Raw genomic sequence first — 24,691 nt, forward strand, 5'->3', positions numbered from 1 at the left:
AACTATTGATACACACTGTGGCACAAATGTCAAAATAATTATGTTGAAAAAAAGAAGCCAGACAACAAAAAGTAAGTACTGTATGTTTCCATTTACATAAAGTTCTAGGAAATGCAAACTAATGTATAGCGACATAAAGCACATTAGCTGTTCTTTGGGGCTGTGGAAGATGGCACTGGAAGTGGATATTACAAAGAGACAAGAAGATTCTGGGTGATGATGACTATGTTTATTATCTTAAGCTTGGTGATGGTATCATGGATGTGTGCTTATGTTAAAACTTAACAAGCTATATATTTTAAATATATGCAACTTGTTGTATGCCAGTTCCTAATAAAGCTGCATAAATAAAAATGTTGCATATAGCCTCCAAGAAATTAAAATACGTGGTGAATATAATTATAGAATAACACAAGTTCAGCTGGGAAGTCATAATACCATTCACTTAAGTTTAGAATAATAAAAGAGGAATGAATCAAACAGAACAGATAAACATTTAATTCAACTTCACTTTTGTTTTTCCTATTGTAGTATTTTTTTTTTTTTTACAACTCATTTGGAGTCCTGTGAATCTTAATTTCAACCTTACAAAACCCATGGGTTTATCTGTTAAGGAATCAATCAGAAGATAGAATTTACATGTCTATAGAAATAGACATTATACTTTATAAAATTCCTGTGTTTGAAATTAGTAATTTAAGAAAATGAACTTTTAGGTCTATACTAACTAGTCACATAAATGACAATGATTAAGAGTAAGTCATAAAAAACATAAAGCTTTTTAATTATAAATTTTTAAATGCATTATAGAAAATTATTTCTTTATTTGTCTTTCCTTGATGATATCCGAGGTCCCTTATTCAATATTTCAGCCTGTCATCTATCATAAATTCTCTTACTTCTATATTCTGGAAATTTCTTAAAACTATGGTCTCTTCTAAGTTTTTACTTTATTTGAAATGATCTTACAAAAAATTTTAATCATTTAATATAGCATATACATTATTTATGCTTTTGAGTCTGTCTCTGTTTGTAAAGAAAAACATGTACTTTAGCAACTATTTTTATGGAAATATATTCTCACTCTTATCAGTAATGGGAGTACTGAATCCCTTTCTCTTATTACTTCAATTTGATTGTATGTGACTGTTACTAGGAACTTTTATAAGCAGTATATTCTGTACTTAAGCTAGTTATTGAACTGACACTTTAAATTTTCCTAGGAAAAATCAAGTAGACTCATGATCAAGATGCATTTTATAGCTATATATCATTAATATGGAAATATAGCTTTAAACAATAAATTATATATATATATATAACTGTTGGTATTTGTCTTAAACTTCAAATCATTATATAGAATATCTATATCCTTTATATTTAGTTCATCATGATAAAAATTATGAATAAACTCAAAATATTTAATAACTTTATCAATTGAATAAAAGAAAATTTCCTTACTATGTATAAACATAAATGTTTATACATATATTTAATTTGTTTTTAACTTTTGAATTTTAATTTATAAATTTGATTTCAGTTTTAATGTATTTTAATTTACTTTCTACTAATTTGTAATTTGGCTTTAAAAATGGGAAACAGCTTTGCTTTCCAATTTGTGTCTACATATGTGCTATTCAAAGCATGCTCCACAGACCACCAGTATTGGCATCGCCTGGGAGTATATTATAAATACAAATGCTCAGACCCCACGTACTGAAGCAGAGCCCCTTGCAGTGGGGCTCAAGAACCAATCAGTGCTTTACCAAACTCTCTCGTGATTTGCACAGACACTAAATTTGTGAAGCACTAGACTATCTAGATGACTATTTAGAAGGTTTTTCTCTTTCCTTATGAAGTCTGCAAGGTAGCCCCCCCATCGAAGATATGCTCTTCCCAGTATATTCTAATTAAGAATTAAATATAAGGTTCCTTATTATTTCTTAACTTTTGAGACATGAATGTTTCAAATCAAAGAGAAAACTCCTAGGTCTGGTTAAAGAGTACAAAGAAAAGTTGTAAGTACTAATACTAAAAACTGAAGTATATTAGTCTCTTACTCCACAATATCTTAAAATACTAATTGAGATCAAAATCAAGAAAGAATTTGACTTCACGATCATTTTATATTCTTAAAGTCAATATATATTTATACTTATCTTACTCCTTGGTGAAATTAATCATGTTATTTATGTCTAAAAAACCCAAATTAGGAATACAAATTGTCTAAGATCAATTAATTCTAAATATTTAAAATATATAATAAGTTAACCTGAGATATATTCTAGTACTTAGAATAAAAATTTTATAAATATATTCAATTTTGCCTTAATGGATTTAAATAATATAAATATTTTAGGTGTCTTCCATTATTTACAAATACTAAGTGTTTCTTACTTCCAGTTTACTTTCAATATAAAACAATTTAGCTGTTAAAATGACTGCTTAAGGCAATGATATTTTCTTTGCCTTTCCATAAAAACTACTGTAGGTTTCAATTTCATCTGACAAATCCCAACCAAGATATCCTACAATTCTGAAACATCACTATGAACTAAATTCTCTCTGTCATATTAAAAATTGCATGATTAAAACTAGTGGATACAGTCACGTTTATTTTTAGAATTTATAACAGTAGAATAACCTTACGGATAAGGTGTTTAATATATGTGTCTGATGATGAATTCTCTGGTAAGTGACTAAAAACACTAGGGCATTATAGATAAGATTAAATCATTATCAGAATTTAGGTATATCCCATAAGTTATAAAAATACATTATTTATGATTCTGAAATATAAAGAAAATATAATGGGTAAAAAATTATCTTATTTCAAAGTAGCTAATATCTGTTGTTTTGGAACCACATAAAAGTATCATAGCGGAATTTAGGAATGAAGAAAGGTAATATGAATATGACACCTAGAGGGAATACACAACAACATATAAAATACAACAGAGTTAATGATTTTGGTAAAATGAAAAGAGCCTCTATTTAATTATATTTATAAGATAATCAAACTTTCAGGCCTGCAATTAGGCGTGCAACTTTGTGTGAGTTCAACTTTCATGATCTCTTCATAAATACAGAATTACAATATACGAAATTTCAATAGGTAACACGATACAGTCTGGCTAAATCATAATGCAGCCATCCTAGTAATCTCAAAATATTTCAAAATAATAAAGATATAAACAGATATAAAACACAGCAAGTAATCTACTCTGTTAACCATATTTCATTTATTTTGATGGAACTTTTATCATCTAATGTGTAATAATATTTTTTCAAATACTCTGAAATGGGCTATATAATATCTTATAAAAATGAAGAATGTTGAGTAATTATATATCTTTACAGCTTGTCATTACTGGATATTTGATGGATAATGAGAGAAGCATGCCTAGGCTTTATATGATCTCATGAAGTAGCAACAGATTAATTAATGCAAGGATAGATCAATATTATCATGACGTGATATATTTAAACATTTTTTTAATTAAAAAAAATATGTCCAATACCTGCTATATTGGTTCTGCTTTTTTCTTTAGATTTTTGTATACTGTTAAAATTCAAGGCCTCAAATAAAATAATTGTCATAGTTTAGATAATGCTTTAGTATCACTAACATGTCCTTGGTATATGAAACTATTTTTCAATCTAGTAAATCTATAGCTTAAGAAGAGGGGAAAAAAAACAGTTTATATAGCAATGCTTACAATGTCTTTAATTTTCAAAACATAATAAAAAAATAAACACTTAGCCAAATGCAATACTCAAAATGTGTAGTTAAGACAAACTAAACCCTTGAATTAATATTTTATTGAGTACCTATAGTGTGTAAGGTGCTATTTTAATAGTGCAAATACATGCAAATATTATAATCTTTGTCTTTTAGATATTATGATATAATGAGGTCAGCTAAAATGCTAGTGGCAGTTTTGGCCAAGAATAATTATACTGATTCAAAGCTATTACTTTTAGGAGTTTGGAAGAGGGCAATCACATTTGCATTTGTGGCTAGCAAAGAAATTTAAATAAGAACATAGCACTTAATTCTAAATCTTGAAGACTGGTTATCGACACCTGGAGAAAACAGATTGCAAAACTGTTCTATAAGAAGTGTGATTTTGCATGAAAAATAGATATAATTTAATAGTATAAGAAAAAAGATATATATTGGTATGCAGTCATGCAGAACTTCGCTTTACAAAATTTCATGTTTCTCTTTGATTTATAAGTGCATATATTGCATGCAAAGGAAAACATTTCAAATAATGTTTATCACACCTTTCTCTTGGTCCATTTATAAACTGTTGATTTAGGTTTCGTGGGGTCTGCTGGCTTTTTTTTTTTTTTTTTAAATCACAGTGACGTCCATATACCCTAGATTACAGAACTGGTCTTATTAACCATAACTCCCAAGAAATAGATCTTTTCTTTGGCTTGTCCCTTCCAGGAGATTGCAGGACATTCTGCAGGTAATAGGTGTGCAGACTTTATCACAGTCAGTTTAGAAACTAAAAGTTTAAGATTTGTTGAAGTCCACTGTATTGCTATATTTTTGTAGACATTTAAAGCTCTTAATAAACTGTTAATAATTCTTTTTAATGTATACAGTTGCTTCTAATATTCATTTTTTTGACACAGAATAGTTAATATTTAAATGTTCCTCTATACTTGTGTTATCTGACTGCTTACATAGTTTGACTGTCATTGGAGTTAACGCGAACACACACACACACACAAACTTACTTTCTTAATACTCCTGAACGCATTACACTTTATCAGCAATTAACTTCCCCTCCTCAAAATATTTCTCTTCTTCCTGTTTGAAATGGAACTAATCTATGACAATACATGTAATAAACATAATGAAGTGAGTTTTTTAAATGTAAAAATTCACTGTGCAATTCTATGTGAGAAATAAAACAATCAAAATTTTAAAAATTCTGGCACAATTAAATGGTAATACTCCATTAGGAAGCTATTAGAAGTTGCACTTAAAGAAGCAGTACAAATGAAGATATGTTCTAAGATGAGTAATTTAGATGCATAAAAGGGAGTAGAAATTTAAGGTAAGGATACCAGTTAGGAGGTCATTTTACTAGTCCAGATATGAGTTAAAAAGGGCCTGGCATTAGGCAGTAGTAGTGTGAATGGACATGAATGGATAAATATGAGAACCACTGTAAAGAGTGAATAAAAATTACTTGGACTGGAAAAACTGAGTCATTAGAGAAAAATGATTCCAAGGTGATGAGTTTGGACCAAAGATAAAAGCTATTAATATATTAAGACTAAACTGAAAAAAGAATCAAGAAGATAATTGGGCAAGAATATAACAGACAAACCCAAAATAACATAGGTTATTCTCAACAAGGTAAAAGTTTATCTTATTTTGGATGCAATGAAAATGTGAAAAAGAAGCATATAAAATATAAAGGAACATTTTGAAGTGATGAGGGAAAAAATTTAAGCTAATTTCTGTTGGGTGGCTTTGAAATTTGCATTAAAGCAGAAAAGTAAGTCATTATTCTGGAGTAGTACTACCGGAGGATTATTCTCCCTAACCTCAAAATTGATTCATCCTTACTCAACAAATCCCCCCAAATCCTTCAGACTTAATTTCTACTCTCTTATTCTAATTCTGACTCATATCTTTATATTTATTATTTAGCACATTTTCCTTATATTTATGTTTATATAATTACTGTTATATTTGCCTTATTCTACCAATCTTTACTAGAGAATAAACTACTTCATGGGTAGGGACCATGTTCTAGTTCAACTGTATTAAAATATCATGCTATTGATTCCACTTATTTGTGGACCAGTCATTTATTACTTACTGAGAGTCATACAGTATGTTCAATTGACTCCAGCATCTCATTGTGAGTTTGACTATTAGTACAGCTCAAAAAGCATCATCATATTTCTTTTTGACTATTTTTCTTTATTTTATATCTACATATATTGAAAAGTTATATGAAATAATTAAATTTTGTGAGTATTATAGCATATACTTATCCTTTATTGATCTTTATTTTTTATAACAGGTAGTGTACATGCAAAATTAAGGGTCTAATTATCTAGTTAATTTAATGTATTAAGACCTATTACTAAAAAATTACTTCAATCAGCAGAATTAGAGTTTCCTTTTCAGGTAGTATATCATTCATCCATTTTATAAACATTTATTTAATATCTACTATGTATCAGCTAGTGGACTAACAATATAGGATGAATCTTTATTTTAAAGAACTTAGATCCTCTGGGGGGAAAAAAAGGAAAAAAAAATCAATGTGATTTGGTGGTACAAATTAGGTCAACAATTAACCAAGTTCAATCCCACAAAGCCATGAACCTCAGTCAAGCTTCATAAATTTCTTGCCTTGAATTTCTAGAATTGGTGTTCACAAGTTTTAAGTAGTAATGAATTAAAAATCTCAATATTTGTAATTTTTCTTTTTTATACAATTTTTGATGATTTGCCAATCATACTATGTTTTGTTAGCATTTAGCTAATTTTTATTAACAAGTATCCTCTAAAACAATTTAAATCTCAAATCTTACATGGAGAAAATAAGAGCCAATTAATTTCTTTTTAAATACTCACTAGTTTCAAAATCTGATATTCTAGAACACCTTCTACATTTGGGTATAAAATTATAGATCATGGTTTTCTAGAAAGGCAACTATGAAAACATGTACAACTTTTACATTTTCTTTAAAATCTTGGCTATCTCGTTCTACTTTGAAGGGTGTCAAACTGAAAAACAAAAATTGTCTTCGAAGTAGAAAATTATCTAAAGGACAAGTCTTTAATACTTAAGTTCTCAGCTTTGGAATTCTATTTTAAAGTCTGAAAAACACCAAATAGAGTTTTCTGATCCAATAATTAGAATTTATCTATGAAAATACAAAAACTAGATGCATTTTGAGAAAGTAATAATGTCATCTCAGTATCATTATATTTCTTGGTAGTAATAAAAAGAACATCTATAATTAAAAAATACTCTAAATATTAATAAATTTTTCCATTTTATAAAAAAACAATAATATTAACTACAAATCGTTTGCTTATTAGATTTATGCTTAAGAATCTATGGTTTTGTACACATTTTCAAATGTTATTTTTTCAGGAAAAAAAGTCAAAGAAAATAATTTAAAGAATACCACTGTGACCACATAACAGATGAACTTAGTAGGTGAAAGCATGGGTTGTGGGATAAGACACAGAAGTCTTGACCTAGGATCCATTACTTAATAACTATATAACCTAAACAAGTTGTGTTTATTCAACCATTAAATAATGTGTTCTTTCAACAGATATTAATTGAGCATGTAGTCTATATTAGTCATTTGTATTAGTTTTTAATGGCTTCCATTAACAAATTACCACAAATTTAGTGGCTTAAAACTATGCAAACATATTATTTTATAGTTCTGTAGGTCAGAAGTCTGATATGGGTCTCGGGCTAAATCAACAAGTTTGGCAGGGCTGTGTTCTTTTCTAGCAGTTATAGGGGAGAAACCCTTTCCTTGCCTTTCCAGCATCTAGAAGCTGCCTGCATTCCTTGGTGTACTGGCCTCCTTCCATTTTCAGAGACAACCATTCAAATGTTGAGTCCTATTCACAACTGCTTCATTGTGGCACCAACTTTTTTTCTCTCTCGTCAATACAGTTTTAGGAATCCTGTGATTGCCCTGGGCCTAAACAGATGATCCAAAATAATCTCCCCATCTCAAGATCCTTAACTTAATCACATCTGCAAAGTGCCTTTTGCCAGGTATGGAAACATATTCATGGATTACAGGGATTAGGGTACTGTATCTTGGGGGCGGGGCATTATTCTGCCTGCCACAGCACTGAATATTAAATATTCAACTATTTGCAAATTATACCTTAGCAAAGTAGAATAAAACTGTGTTTTAAATTATTTAAATCATGCTGTACCAGCGATATCGATAAGGTCCCTGGAAAGGTTCCAGAAAAAGATTTCTGATTCCATAAAGTTTATATACATAAACAACTTGTAAAATTAACTTTTGAAAAAATATTAGCAATGCAAGTCATTCTTGTCTAAAAGCAATGTAAATATTTCCTGCTTATAACAATCTAAATGAATATTGTCTGTTATAGATGTGATTGATTTCTATCTGGTAAAAAGAGTAACTCTAGGCATTATAATTTATTGTCCTGTAGGATAGTAATTTTGCATATACTAGGAAATTTGGTTCAGTATTCTCTGATTGACTACATAACTCTCATTTCTTCGAATTATTTAAATGAGTTTTAGCATCTTCCTATTATCTCAATTGAATAAAATAATTGACTTTGTTCATTTAATATCTATATTAGGGTCAAGTTTTCAACTATTTGCAAATCATAACTTAGCAAAGTGGATAAAACTGTATTTTAAATTATTCTTTACCAATACTTATCTTATGAATAGTTAAATTTCAGATGCACTGGGACATTTAAATGGACGTAACTTTCAGTGAGGTGTATATATATATATTTTTTTTCATTTGCAAAATGGGATAATAAGAGAAAATAATGAAGCTTATAATGTTTTTGTAAAATCTAAGTGAGACAATACATTTGGCATAGTGTCTAACACACAGTAAACCCAAAATTTGTAATAGTTATTTTTATCATTAATATTAATAATCAGAATTTCAGTTAGAATTAATATGCTACTGGGATGTATGTAAATATAGAAATGGAGTTGATAAACTTTGCTTTGCCATTAGCACTATTGGTCAAAATACCCTTATGTTATTTTAATGACTATTTTTGAAACATCTGTGCTTTATTAGTCAGCATGAAATGGAAGAAAAGTCATTCGATATTGTTACATATTTTTATGTTGGTAATATATGTTGAAACATACTTCTTAAAATTCAAGTAATAATTAATAGTTACTCTTAATGTAACATTAATTAGACTTACAAGAATAAGAAAGCATTTTAAAATATGTAGAAACATTCATTTTCATGTAAGCAATTAGAGAAACAAACATGTTTTAAAAGCCTTTGTCATTTTTTTTTTTTTTTACATCAAGGCAGCCATTCTCTGCAGTTATAAAAGTAATTTATAGTTTAATCGGGGTTCAATTATAATGTTAAATGAATTATTAGGAGTTGGAATGTACATAGAGGAATTTATCTTAGTTTGAAGAATCTGTTTACAATGTTTTACAGTTTTTATAAAAATCAACCTAAAATATGGCTAAGTACATACTTCATAGTTTCATATATTATTTTGAGCATAGTTTCTATTAACTGGATCATTTAAAAATTTTATACTAAGAATATATTAAATACTACGTTACATGGTATATTTCCTTGGATAAATCTACAGTAATGTTTTAGCTTTCTATTGTTGCAAAACAAATTAGCATAAATTTGATGCCTTAAAATGACACCCATTTTTTTAAATAACAATTCTCTTGGTCAGAAGTCTATCATACAGTAGTTGAGTTCTGCCCAGAGTTATCACCAAGCAGAAATCAAAGTATGAACTACATTGGTTCTCATCTAGAGTTTCTGGGAAAAAATCCACTGCCAAGCGTTCTCAATCTCATAAGAGTTAAGTTCCTTGAGGGTAAAGTAATTGAAGTCCTTATTTCTTTGCTGTGTCTCAACCAAAAATCAGCAACTAGAGGCAACCTTCATTCTCTGCCATGAGGCCCCTCTTCCTCATGCCAGCAAAAACGTCATGTTTGGAATCTCTGAATTCACCTTTCCCTGACCTCTACACCAGGACCTAAAAGTATCCCATGATTAGATCAGGCAAACATGGATAACTGTCCTATTTTAAGGTCACTGATTTGGGACATTACATATACAAAATCCCTTTTGCCTTGTGACAACCTAATTATGGGAGCGAAAGTCATCATATTCAGTCCCAGGAGGTGGGGATCTTAGAGACCATCTTAGAATTCTTCATATCATAGTAACATTTGGCTTAACTGGCATAAGTATAATCTTGATACCATTTTTCCTCTTAAATTATATCTCCTATATTTTTGGTCGGTCATTAATGATGAAAATATATTCTAAATGAAAGTAAAATGCTAGACATTTCAAAAAAAGGATCATATTTTATTCTTAAAATATTTTTATTTAACATTTTCAAGATTCTCCTTTGATATTTGAAAAAATAATATTTTCATCTGTGGTTGGTTTTTAACCTCTTGTATTTAGCAGAAACTAAAAACAGATATGGTAGAAAAACAAATAAAAAGGTGTTATCATTTGAGAATTGTGACCTTTGAGATAGAGACAAGCTTGGCTGAAAATCGATACTCAGGATATCTGTCTGCAAAAAAATTATTTAACGATTCAGTCATCACTAAAATACGGGTTAACATTTTAGTACATTTGACAGAAAGTATGTTTTTCCTCTTAATATCTATAAAAAGTATTTTTGAGCATATACAGAATTCACAGAAGTACTCATCATCTGTGAATCTAAAAAACTGTAAAAGAATATAATAAACTGACTCAAAGACTGAATGGAATAGGTGTATAGATAGGGTTAATGTGAAGCACAATAAGAAAAAATTAGACCTACAAACCACAATGAAAAATAAATTCAATACAGATAAAACAAACAATGTTTTTGAGAACTGAAAAATGCTATTAATGGTTCTTCAGAAGATTACTGATTAGCATATCAATCTGAGTAATTTCTCAGTAGATAAAACAGTAAGTTTGTAATATTTATTAGTAAATCTTTCATAGTCTATGCCAAAAGTTGTAATTTTTCTCAAGCATGAATTAACCAGATAATTGGACTGATTTTCCACTTCACTCTTGATGGTTTAAAGTGTGAATATTATCATCAACATAATAATACCTGAAAGAGCTTCTTTAAATATGCATGTTTCCTACATGCCAAATTTGATTTATAATTATTTGATATAGGCCATAACTAAGAGAAAGAAATGAGAGAAAATCCTGGTATTAAAGTTCACCTGACACATCTGATAGAAAGATTCTTCTGTGCTTAAACCTATGTTTACTTGTATATTGATATTACTAGATTGCTAAATAATGGTCATTTTAATGTTACTTAGCATTCGATGGTATATAAAGTGTTTATACAGCCATTATGTAATTTGGTTGTTGTACTAATCACGTGGAGTAGCAGTTATAGTCTCATGGAACACAATGCTTGTGCCACATCAATACAGAAATCCAGAGTCAGTAAACTCCTCCTCCCCAAAATTTTAAGGGAATCTATGGAATTCACGCATGTGAAGAAAAATATAACAAACTTTTCCAGTTCACAAATTCATAAACAATTACTCATTTAATAATATCCACCTTGTCAGACAGTGCCAAAGTACCACTTCTGCTGCCACTTCTACCAAAACTTTGCAAAGAATCACTAATGTCCCTACAAACACCAAACTTTTGGCAGTAACATGAAGCTTTTTTGCCCAATTCTGTCATTTCCAAGGCGTTCTCTTAAAAAGGATCAATTGGTCCCCATACAAACACAGTTCTGACAGTCCCACTCTACTCATTTATCAAGCAAGGCTAACATGTCAAGGCGTTTCTAAATTCCAGGATTGAACACAGAGGAGATCCAAAGCAGGACATGCCTTCCTGTACATAAATTAAACTTATCTCAACTCAACTCAAAATACAGATGAAATTAAGGTATAAAATATTTTGGTCAAAAGGAGGTAAATACTTTAATCAAGGTCACACAGAGAGCAAGAAAGAGACATGGAATCCATATTTTCTGTTATCAAAACCTGAATTATTTAGAAACCTCCCCTAAAATAATTCTTGCCAATTATTTAGGTGATAATTATATATATAACCACACAGCATATATATTTTACACATATACACACACATTATATGTCTCTTTCCTTCTTAACAGTACTTTCCTTGATAAAACTTACATCAGGTAGAACCTAACCAGACAAATCTGAACCAGGTCTTTTTACCTTTCTGTCTCACAATAATTACATCATTCTACTTACCTATCGAATGTTCTTCAAAAAAAAAAAAAAATGAAGCGTTAAATTAACCTTCTAAAAGTTCTCTCCCACAATCAGAATGAAAGATTAGAATTTATCATTTACATGTGCTCATAAATTATTTAAAGAGTTTTCTTCAACCATATTCTTTGTAGATTAGTGCTGATTGATCTATATATTCTAATAATAGTTGATGGGAGAAATTTTGAGATATCACAATACTGTAACACAGTATTACAGATTAAATTATTTGTGCTACTATATATTTGTTATATATTTGTTAACCTATTTTTGCTGTATATTTTGTAGCTGTTTGAATTAACATTTGTAGGTGGAAGATTATACAATTTATAAAATAAGATACTAAAGTAGATTTTTACAGGTTAGAAAATCATTCTAAAATATGTTAGTGTTATTTTTGGTAAAGTTTAAATGAAAAGATCTTTCTGGTTAAGACTTTGCATACAAAGAACATAAGCAAAACTCACGTTTCCCAAGGATTCTATTAAGAGAGCTATCTTGCTTTAAATCTTAGTTTCTTTTTTTAAAACAAATTCATCTTCAAGGGAAATAAATTCACTTGGACAGTTTTTACTAATAGAGGCTAAAATGTGTTATATGTAGTAAAAGAAATTTAAAGTTTCGAGCAAATATCTATGTCTTTGCTGTTAACTATTTTTGATAAAATTTGCAACATAAGGAGTTGAGAAGTATTTATTCAGGATCCTTGTAAAGGAAAGTGTTAACTTTTTATGTGAAGGTCTATGTTCACACCTTGCACATTCTCAAAAATGTCATGTCTTCAGGACTGGCACTTGGCCAGTGTCCACCAAGGCTTAGGTGAATTCTCTGCTTTATAACACTTCAAATTTTACAATTAAGTAAACCAGTGTATGGAAAGGTTAAATAATTTTACTGAGGTGACATAGTAAGCATGAGAACATGCAATTGACCTGAGGACGTTCACCTTCAAAACTAGTCCATTAACTACAGAGGCTATATCATTTACAATATTCAGTGGCACAGTTGCAGGTACGTGTGTATGTATAAATATATATTTATATATTTTGAAAAATATTACAATTCAGCCTCCCTTTCATTCGAGTAAATAGGAAGTCTAAGAGGCATAAATCTGATTTTATTTTCTATGTAAAAATTATTTTTGAAAATGCTATGACCATTTTTATCTTCTCTATTAAGTATGTATTTTTACTGTAACTGACATAGAGAAGAAAAATCATGTGTAATAATTCAATTTACAGAACTAATATAAGATTTTACTCATCATTTTTTTGAAAGTCCTCCTTTCCTCTGAATGAATATTCCCTCCAGTCCCCACAAAAAGTATTGATTTGCCAAAATACATGAAAAGCCCAAGTACGAGATAAACTGAGTTGGAAAATGAATTACTCAATATTATCCCTCAATATCTGAGTTTTAGAAATTAATTTAAAGATTTGCCTGAATTTTTTTTTATTTCTGAAAGCCAATAATTCCCCCCCTCAGGTACTATACATTAGTATTTTATACCATCTAGTAATTATATATTGCTTTTGAAAATAGTTATGAGACATGAGTGCAAGGAGATATGGATAGTCTTTCTGAAAAATTATATATGAGCAGATGGATACCACAAAAAGTAGATTAATATGTTAATTATCTAAATGAAAAAGCTTGCCATGCAATTTCAGGCTATTAATGAGATCAAGAATCTTGACTATGAAATAAAGAAGTGATTTTTATGCCCTTTATAACTAGATTTTTGCCCTTGCCACTTTGTGACTTTGTAGAATAATTGCTACCATAGGAAAAAAAAATTGCTAGATAAAACACTTGGTAGAGGTGTTACCTCTGCATTGTTCAAAATGACTGTTTATGGTAAGGATATTAGTGGGCATGCTAAGCCTGCATTAAACACAAGCAAACGAAGTCCTTGAAAATACTATTTAAGTATCTGCTTTGTTATTAAGACAAGATAATTTGAACACTGATGAACTTGTAACTTTGCATGTGTAAAATTTAATCTTCTCTGTGACCTAACATTGAAAATAAGCGTTACCATTTTTTATTTAGTTTTACATTTTAAAAATGTAAAACATTTTGTGTAACAGTGCTATTTATTTTCTTGATTAAAGAAAAAACTTTAGTCAATTAGCTTTACATGTAGTAAATAAACAGTCATAAACAACAGAATATTTATAACTTTTATAAGTACTCAAAGCACGTAGAGAAGATTACGGTTTGTATCCCCTAATCAGTAGTACCAATGTTTTAAATTGGATTAAATATGTGTAAAATTAGAGAAATACCTGCCTTGCCTACCTCCAGGGTTCCTGTGAATTAGACAATTAGGGGAAATCTAGTTAATATATGTGAAAGTAGAAGTTCAATAAATATTTTGTTCAGTGGGTAATAATAGATTTCATTCATTGATAATCTATTTCAGAAATGTTCCTAGATACCTGTAGTAGAGAGAACAATGGACCTCCAAAGATGTTCATATCCTAATACCTGATACCTGAAACTTGTGAATATATTTTGGTACACGGTAAAAGAGAATGAAGTTTTCAGATGCAATTAAAGTTAGTAATTAGCTGACCTTGAGATGGGAGATTATCCTGGATTATCTAATTACACAAGTTCTCAAATGCAGGAAAAGAGGCAAAAAATAGGGCTGAAGTGATGAACATGACAAGATTCAACTTGCATTTACTGGCTTTGAAAATGGAGGAAAGGGACCATAAGTCAAAAAATATAGGTGGCCTCTAGATGCTAGAAAAGATAAGGAACAGATTCTTCCCTAGTGCCCTCGGAAAAGAAAGCAGACCAGCTGACGCTCTTCATTTTAGCCAGGTGAGATCTTGTAGAAATTCTGGCTTAAAATAAAATCGTATTGTTTTAAAACACTAAGTTTGTAGTAATTTATTATGGAAGCAATAGAAAACCAACACAATAACCCCACAATATTAACTCTTAATTCTCACAAGTCTTCTAAGAATTTTTTTTCTTTTATTCACAAATGTGAAGGGTATTTAGTCTCAGCTATCATGCTATTTGTAAAAAGAAACACAGTGTAACCCATGTTTGACAAACTCTAAATCAGTTCTCTTTCTACCATGTCACAGTACTTACTAGTTGGTTAAATATTAAATAAAAGTGTTTTGAAAATACACAGCTCCACATAAAGGTAATGAATATTAACGCTGCTATTGTTATTGGTAATAACAATATTATTAAATAAAAGAAATTGATAGCGCATTTTATACCATGAAATATGTCATGAAATTTCATATGTGCATCATGAAATAAAAATTTGTTAAAGTAGTTATCATGTCTCATAATAATTATCAAAAAAATTCCATTAAATGGCTCTCAATAAAGTAGAATACTTTAGAAAAGAAACTCCTCAATTGTTGAATCAAGAAGTCCAAGCAGAACAATCAGAGTTTCAGTTTTGTTACTTTCTAAATGAAAAAAAAAAATGTTACTTCATGTTACATTGTGAAAATTAAATGACAGAATATATAAAGAGTTCTGTCAAAGTAAAAGGTATAGATTAGATAAAGTTCGAGAAACATAGGATATTATCATTGTCTCAATAGTTTACTCAAACACATCCTATAGTATGTGGATGGTAGAGAAAGAATTATTACAATAAAGTGTAATTTTTAAAAACTAAGCTCTTTCTATTAAACATGGTGGATTGACTAAATGCATTTATCTTGTCTCTCTTAATCCCTATTAAAATGATTGCGAAGAACATTGGAAAGGGTGTTAGCCTACAAGAATAAAGAGAAAGAGAAGAAACAATATAAGATGAAGAATGGAAAATGAAAGCAGATACAGGAGTGGGAACTGACAAAATAGTAGAGTAAGTTATAAACCTAAGATCCTACAGCACAGAATTACCACTGAGAGCCAGATCATCCTGCCCACTTCTAGGGAAGAAAATGGACAATTCTCTCCAGAAACATAATAATTATGTATCTCACTAAACTGTTCATTAAATGAGAAAGCAAAGTGAAGACATTTCAAAACACGATAATAAAGAATGAGAAAGGAAAGAGTAGAAATTTTGAGGAAAGAGTAAATTTATATTATTCTCTAAAGTAAAAGAGAGGAAAATTATTAGATTTTTTTTAAAAAAGTCTTGTGTAGCATTGAGGGTACATTTGAAGTTCAGATCATGTGTTTATTACAATAGTGTAATTTCACATGATAACAGAATGGCTGGCATATCACTGACAACTGGTGGCTAAATTGAATCACAGACGGAATTAATAAAGGAGCAGATCTGAGTGGAAGGAATAAGCAGAAATTGATGAACCAGGGAGCAGTACAGAGTAAAAGTAAAAGGCAGAAGATAAAAAAACAATTTGGGAGAAAATGGTACAATCAAAGATCTAAAATTCTAGATATAAAGACATCTCAAAAGACTGTCTTGAACACTTTCAGCTCCTTGCTGCGTATTCTGGCATGGGAAGGGAGAAAAACCCTCTTTGAACCTTACAAGTTTACAATTTTGAGAGAGGAAATTACTATATCATATCCTTTATGTGGCCATAGTCTGAGAAAAATAATTTACTTAATATTATAGCCTTGATAATACTAAAAAATGTAACTGATACTATTTTATTAAAATACATTTTAGCATATATTTATTAATCATATGGAGGTGTTTATAATTCAAAGATATTTATTGAGGGTCTTTTATGCATCAGGCATTGTGCTAAGTTCTAGTAGACAGTAAGAAACAAAACAGATGTTGTTCCTGTCTTCATAATCCTTATAACCCCCTACCAATTTATTTAAAAATTAATGTATTTCTCTGGTTTATATTACTTATATTAAATAATGTTTGTAGTTTATGATTAATATAGATTCAATCAATTTTCTGGCTTTAAATGTGTATATTTGTTATAATACTAAATTCACAGAGATGATATTTCATAAACTTTAAGTCTCTAATACTAAATGTATTAAATCATCATAAATAAGGTAAATAACTGCAGCATTCATTTCAGATATATAACATTAGTTTATCAAGATAACTAACCAATTTGTTTTAGAATATATCAGCGCTGATACAAGAAAAAAACCCATTGGGTTCTATGAAACTTTGTTCAGGTACTATTTCACTGTTTCTTTGTTAAATCAATTTTTTTTTTCTTCATTCACTACATGGCTTTAGGTGGTGCCAGCCCAAAGATGCTTATAAAGAATTGTTATAATAAGGCATTTTCCAAGAGATACATGAAGACAGATCAAACGTGATACAGAATTTGTTATCTTTACAAATGATTAATTGATAAGGTCTAACATGTATTTTGGTGACCAAATATTTAAAAGCAAGTGCTTTATTTATCACTTGTTTACTATGGGTATAGTAATAATTTTTAACCAATACAAGTGATAGCAAAATAAGAATTAATGGAAATTTTTTAACATTGCAAAACCCCAAAACTGATTGGAAGTTTTTATAATTCATAAATTTTCAGAGAAAGGTGAAAGGGCATGAATTTCAATAACAGTAGGTGTTTATGCAGTAGTAAATCAAATGTAATTGTGGTTTAATTATTGTTAAGAATTCTTCGTACTCTTGCACTTGGAGTAAATTTATCCATATCTCTACTAAATTTAAAAATTATCTTTGTATAATGTGTAATCACTATGTTGTACACCTGAAACTAATATAATTTCGTATGGCAACTGTTATTGAAAAATAAATTTTAAAAAATTAAAAAAATTAAAATTAAAATTACTTTTGGCTTGCTTCTTTTAAAACTATATGTATATATTTGTATATTGCTTTAACTTTCCTCATTTCTTTTCAAGTAGGCAAGGCAATTAATAATTTTTAATGGAACTTATAGCATTAAAATATGCTTTACCATGTGTTTCCTTTTGATTTTTTAATTCTGCTTAATATACGAAATATTCAGAATGACTTATTTTGGAGGGGATATTAAATCAACCTGATGAGCAACAACTAAATATGGAATGTGTCTGAGTCATTATTTATGCTAAATAGTACCTTCGGCAGAAACCAGTGGAGAGTAAAACACATGTGAAACACAGTGATTTTAAATTTATAGTCAATTCCCTCCCATCACCACATGTATGGTGATCATTATTATTAATGTCATTTTCCCATCTCGGAATAATAAAGTAAAAATTAAGTACTATAATGACTTGGATAAATATAACAACATTATTTATAAAGACAGACATGTACTTATATCAACTGCCTTCCTGCTATTTGTGCTCACAAAAGGTTACTTGATGGACTTAAAGGCTACACCATTACAAATAGCAGAGTAACCCAGGGGAAGTCTAGATATCTAAGCAATCTTGTAAGACTAGGATATTTGCTGCAAATAAACTCTAGCGGAAAAACATCTATCCCTCTTTCACATTGTATAATCTGGAAATATAAATGCAAAAATAAATTACTGTACATAAATTATGATTGATATTTATTGGAATAACATGCTTTAATCCCAACTTTTTTATGTTTAGCCTAGAGGGAGCTATTTGAGTACAGAAGGTTCTACACATCTTCAAGTTAAAATAAAGTCTAACATTAAAGTTAACACTTAAGACATCATGAAGATTTGTGGTACTCTCTAGAGCGCACTGGATCCATAAACCAAGGAAAGAATCCATAAATGAGCCACTTCTTTCTCAGACTGAGTCTTGGTGAGTATCTTTTAAATTAATGATTTCAGAAGGACACTAATAGTTGTGTGGAATAGGAATTACCTGGCAGAGGTTAAGTAGGAGACAGAATGGATCAGAAGATAATGAGAGGTATCTTCTGTTTCTGAACAGATCTATGAAAGGTGAGTCATAACACATTCATTGTATATTATCTGGTGAAAGTCCATTATCATGAGTTTCTGAAACAGACTTTATTCTACTTTTATATAAATATGATAAAATTATAAATGAGAACAAATATCCAGTGAGAATAAGTTAATAGTAACTCAATTAACATTATTATGATTAAAATTAGAAACTGAACAATTAATTCTTGGTTATGTGTAAAGTCGCCTGCCAGATGATTTGAGGTAAGCTTCATTTCATTTTTCTTAAGGCTTTTTAAATATCCAGAAATAATTTTACACAGCCAAAGGTAAATCATATTAACAACATTTTTAGTCATTAAATAATCTATTATAATAGAATCACCTTATAAAAAGAAGATCAATATTTTAATAAAATAGCTAGAAATCTAGAATAATAATATTATTAATATTATTCTTCAAGATAAAGGTGTTAAATAACTTAAAATTATATAAAAAAACATTTCAGATAATAAGGGTAATGAATAATAGATTATTTCTAGTAAGTCATATATTTAATTAAGAGTTTAAAATCCCTACAAAGTACCATTTTAGGGGCCCATGAAGATGACATGGATGCAGATCAAACACATCGTTTTTATAATGGGCACTAAAGCATGGATAAAAATGTTAATAAATTGTGTAGCTAGCCCATCAGGGTCATCTGTGTCTGGACTGAGCAATTTGGATCCCCTTGGTAAACTTGTGCAGTCCAGAATGAGTAACGATAGGACAATTCTGAGTCCTTTATCTGGATGGCATTTCCAGTACAGTGACTACAATTCCAGAAGTCTCTGATCATTTGTTGTTTATTTTTTCAATCTGATCTCAGGCATTCTTCAATCTGGTCTCTAGTTTTGGAGCTAGAGAATATTTGTATTCAGGGACACACCCTGGGCCTCCCGGCTTCCTGAGAAAGAGTAGACTATTACTCCCTCTTCGTACTTCTCCCTCCTTGTTACCACAGAAGATAGAAAATACAACCGGTCTCTGTTTGAGAATGAAGATCAAGCAAATCACCAACTACGTTATATCCAAAATCTTGTTATGCTAGGGTGTGTTATTACAGGTTTTTACTGTAACAGTGAAAGGGAGTGCTGCCAGCAGAAAACCTTTAGCTGTCAGCCCTTTTCAGAATCAACTAAAGAGAGATTCCCAGGGCAGCCAGATCCAATTACTGGTCAATGCAAGTATAGGACAAAGGCCAGAACCCTTCACTCTGACTTAGGCCATCCTAGCTTCAGAGGTCCCCATGGGGTCAGCTGAGGCCTTTGTCAAAACTGAATCGCAGCTCTACTTCTCTCTCTGACTAATTTTGTGTTTTCCACCCCATGCCATAACTGGTGATACCCAAATTACTCTCTAATAAATATCCAATGTACTACTCGGTATCTTGGGAATTAGAACCTGTAAAGAAAAGATTGTTAAGGTGAGGAATGATTAATAAAAGGAAAGCAGCTAACTTTTAGAAAGCATTCAGTTTAATTTCATAACTACCTAGAAATGTTCAGCTACCTAGAAACAGGAATACAGAAATCGCACGATGGTGTTTACACAGGATTGGAGTTCAGAAGTCACGGTGTATTAGAGAGGAAAGGAGAGCAGTGGACCCAGACAGACCTGGTCTGGATCCCGCTTTGTCACTTAGTAGCTGGGTGGCATCAAATAGCCCATAAAATCCCTTTGAGCTGACCTTGCACTGACAGCCCTTGGAATAAATTTGATTTTTTTTAAATTTTACCCACAATGCAATTAAAAGCATGATTCAATTGCCAACATTAAATATAGGAATATTTCTTAAAAATCCACACCTCTAGAGTCTCTTTAAAAACCTATAACTGAGTAATGCTTAGCTCCCATGACTATACAATAACAATCATTGCAGCTAAGTGGCAGCTGTTCTCTCCTTACTAAAGAAAAGTGTTCTCCCACACTGACACCATTTCTTATTATTTCATAGCTATTTCCATCAATTTTATTCGATGAATTATTTTGAAATTTGAATTATATAAGGGTAATGTAATCTACCTTTTAGGCAAAGTTACTGCAAATAAAAAACCTAGCAGATTCCAGATATATAGTAGATACCTGCTATGGGCTAAATCGTTTCCCCCTAAAATTTGTGTCGGATCCTTAACCCCCAATGGTATTTGAACATGGGGGTCATTGAGAGATATTTAAGTTTAGAGGAGATCACGATGGTAATGCCTTTATAAGAGACACAAGAGTGGTCAAACTGTGTTGGTTAGGTAGACTAGGTAGGAAACCGGTAAGTTCAAAAGGGACCTGATGTCCTGGAATTTATTTTCAATGAATTCTATAAATTACATGTTAATTTATACGAAATGTACCCATTATAAATTCCAGTTTAAATAATAATAATGTTTTTGTAGAGAACATGTCAGAATGTCCAATTCCTTTGATTGCAACCCAACCATGCTAGAGAAAGGAACACAGCGCTACCATCTGGTAACAAGTACTCTGAATTGCTGGCAATTTTTTTCCCGAAATAATCATTAGTCTCCAGGAGCCGTTCTTTTTCAATTTAAGCTTATCTCAGTGGCAAGAAAAAATAAAAGTTGTAATCTTCTTAGATGCATCCTTTGTTTGTTTCTTAAGAGCAAATGCACTCTATATCATCATTGTTTTAAATAATACAATTGGAATTAGGCTTGAAAATAAACATTTACAGAAATAAAAACATCTCAAAATCAAAAAATTTTAAACTATGTACTTCTAAACTAAAATCCAACTTTTTCATACTTTTCACACTTCATAAAGCAATAACCACATATTAAGAATATGGCACCAAATACTTAAAAGTGTCCACTCTTGAGAATGTAAAAGACACTGCCAAGTGATATTATATAAACACTTTGCTACATTTATGAAAGAAATATCTTCAGAGTTTGCTAGATTATCCTTCCAAGAAAAGAAATAACAAATCAAAATGCTAATGTGCTACACAGTGTTATTTTCCCACCCATTCTGCTCATTATTGCTAACAGAATCCCTATTTTGTCTTCATTTACCCTTAGTATCCAGATACTGCATAATGAATGAACCATAATTGGTCCAGTGCAGTTATGACCATTCTGCATCCTGATTTTCCAGTCTCAGTTATGGATGGTCATATTACCTTATTCTGTCTATAAAACTTAAGTGTACATCTGCTTGTAGGGTGTCTTGGGAAGCTTTTGCCATCCTGATAGAGATGAAATGGATGCTCTTGCTTTGATTTTAGGTATTTTTGTTGCTGAAGCAGTCTGCTGTCCAACAAAACCAAATTGTCTCACTTTTATTTTAAAATAATAGCTAATGCTTATAAAGAGCTTAATATATGTCAAACAGCATGCTGTGTGCTTTATTTTAATTTTATCTCATGTAATCTCAACAACCAAACAGTAGATATAAATATTATCTATGTTTGTATCCGAGGACATTGAAGCACTGCGAGAAAAATGAATTTTCCTGTGGTCAGAAAGCCAGTCAAAAAAAGCTGAGACTGGACTCCAGTGTTGTTTGACATCAATGATATTATCTTATGTATCATATTGTAATCTTTCCCTGTATTTGCATAGAAAAATGCTAACTGCTCAAAAAGCAGATGAAGTTACCAAAACATCAACCAATTGGTAGACTATATTTCTGCTGACACTTTTCTTTTATGTAATTTTTTCACATTTTTGATTTTATTATGCAATTAATAACTAGAAACTCCATTAAGAGTTAATAGTAAATCAGTCAGCAATCTTTTTTTAATTAACATATTGGGGTGACATAGGGTAATAAAATTATATAGGTCTCAAGTGTACAATGCAATAATACGTCATACATATATTGTACTGGGTTCACCACTCAAAGTTAAATTTCCTTCTACCACTATATATTTGACTCTCTTTACTCTTATTTATCTTCCCCTCATCCCCTTTCCCTCTGGTAACCACTAAACTGTTGTCTGTGTCTTTTAGTGTTTGTTTGTTTGTTTCAGTTTTATATCCCACATATAAGTGAAATCATAATGTTCTCAACATTTTCTGACTTATTTCAGTCAGAAAAAATTTATCAGCTTAGCATGATAATCTCAAGATCCATCCATGTTGTCACAATTAGTAGTATTTTACCTTTTCTTATAGCTGAGTAATATTCCATTGCATATATGTGCCACATCTTTATCCAGTCATCTATCTAAGGGCATTTTGGTTGTTTCCATGTCTTGGCCAGTGAGATTACACTGTAGTGCATATCAGGGTACATATATTTATTCTGAATTTTATGGTAATTCTATTCTTAATTTTTTAAGGAACCGGCACACTATTTTACATAATGGCTGCACCATTTTAAATTCCATCAGCAGTGTATAAGGGTTCCTTTTTCTCCACAACATCTCCAACACTTATTACTACTTGTCTTGTTGATAACAGCCATTCTAACGGGTGTGAGGTTTTATCTCATTTTGGTTTTGATTTGCATTGCCCTAATAGCTAGTGGTTGAGCATCTTTTCATACATCTGCTGTCTTCTTGGGAGAAGTGCCTGTTCAGGTCCTCTGCCCATTTTTTAATTGAATTGTTTTGTTGTTGTTGTTGTTATTGAGTTCTAGGAGTTCTTTATATATTTTGGATCTTTGATGCTCATCAATTACAGCCAATTTCCAGCATACTTTCCAGAATCCAGGCTTTATAATCAGCCTTTTCTTGGGGGCCCAGATGAACACTGTGCATTTTAAAAGCAAAACATCACATAACCTAAGGTATCCCCTCAGGGGCTCCCTATTGAACTTCTGGGTAATATGACCTGAAATTCGCTCCTCTGTTAAGGCCAGAAAGATAGGGAATTTTATCAGAAGGCATGAAAAAGCACAGAATGTTGAAGAAGCATAGAAGTGGCTATAGCTACTGTATCAGCTATTTTCCACTTGCCCTTCCGGATCCATCTCCATACTCCATGGTCTACTACCTACTATGGTAGGCTCATCTTCATAAGGCACCTCAGCAAGCTCCTTTATCTACTGGATTCCTGTTAGGTTTAACCAATGGGGACATCAATAGACATCAGAAGAAAAAATAGGGCAAAATTTTATTCTCCTGGCTCCTCCCTGTGCACAACCTCCAGCTGGATGCACGATGCTCACTCAGATCAAAATTTGCCTAATGTTCACATTCTGTACAAGACTTTCTACTTTCTAATGAAGATATAATTTCTTCATCCACTTGTCCTTTCAGACTTAATATAGGTAACAGCCCTAATATGGCCATAAACCTTGTTATTTCCCTATATTTCACCCATATCTTTGCAATAGTCTCTATTTAAACCTTCTTGGCTTACCAAATTTGTGTATTCCCTTATTTTTCCCCTGTAGAGACTCTGACTGACATAGCTGTAGATACTATATTTATAGGTGAAATATCAGAAAAAAATTATCAAAGACTGTTGAAGAAAAATAATTGAAAAGATTAAATGTCAATGTGTAAATTTCTCACGTCTATTTTTCTATATAATTGCATATAGCTGGAAATAGGTGGGCTGGTTTACAGATTTTGAATTACTTTGGTGATGGGAAAATATTGAATGTGAATGTCAGTAAAGAAACTGCATAAAAGACAGTAGGATTTCCTTGTTGCACTTGATTTTGTATAAAATATGTATTTAAAGACAAATTTCAATAAAAAACATTTTATATTAACTGAAATTCTGTTGTTGAAACTCAAGTACTATGTTTTGAGAAAATATTACAAAATCAAAAGTGCCATTTACGACAAAGTAGTTACCTCTGACCCTATCTTAAACTATAGTATTTGCTAAAATAAATATTTATTTAAAATGAAATTCTTAAAAA

At 30.6% G+C, this 24,691-nt stretch overlaps 1 protein-coding gene across 7 annotated transcripts in view; it reads right to left on the reverse strand.

Moving 5' to 3' along the window:
• Window positions 1–24,691, reverse strand: part of CCSER1 (coiled-coil serine rich protein 1) — a 1,108,427-nt gene that overhangs the window by 751,205 nt on the left and 332,531 nt on the right. The window lies entirely within an intron of this gene.

This window comes from Rousettus aegyptiacus, unplaced genomic scaffold, assembly GCF_014176215.1.
Source record: "Rousettus aegyptiacus isolate mRouAeg1 unplaced genomic scaffold, mRouAeg1.p scaffold_m13_p_10, whole genome shotgun sequence".
In the NCBI taxonomy this organism is placed as follows: domain Eukaryota; kingdom Metazoa; phylum Chordata; class Mammalia; order Chiroptera; family Pteropodidae; genus Rousettus; species Rousettus aegyptiacus.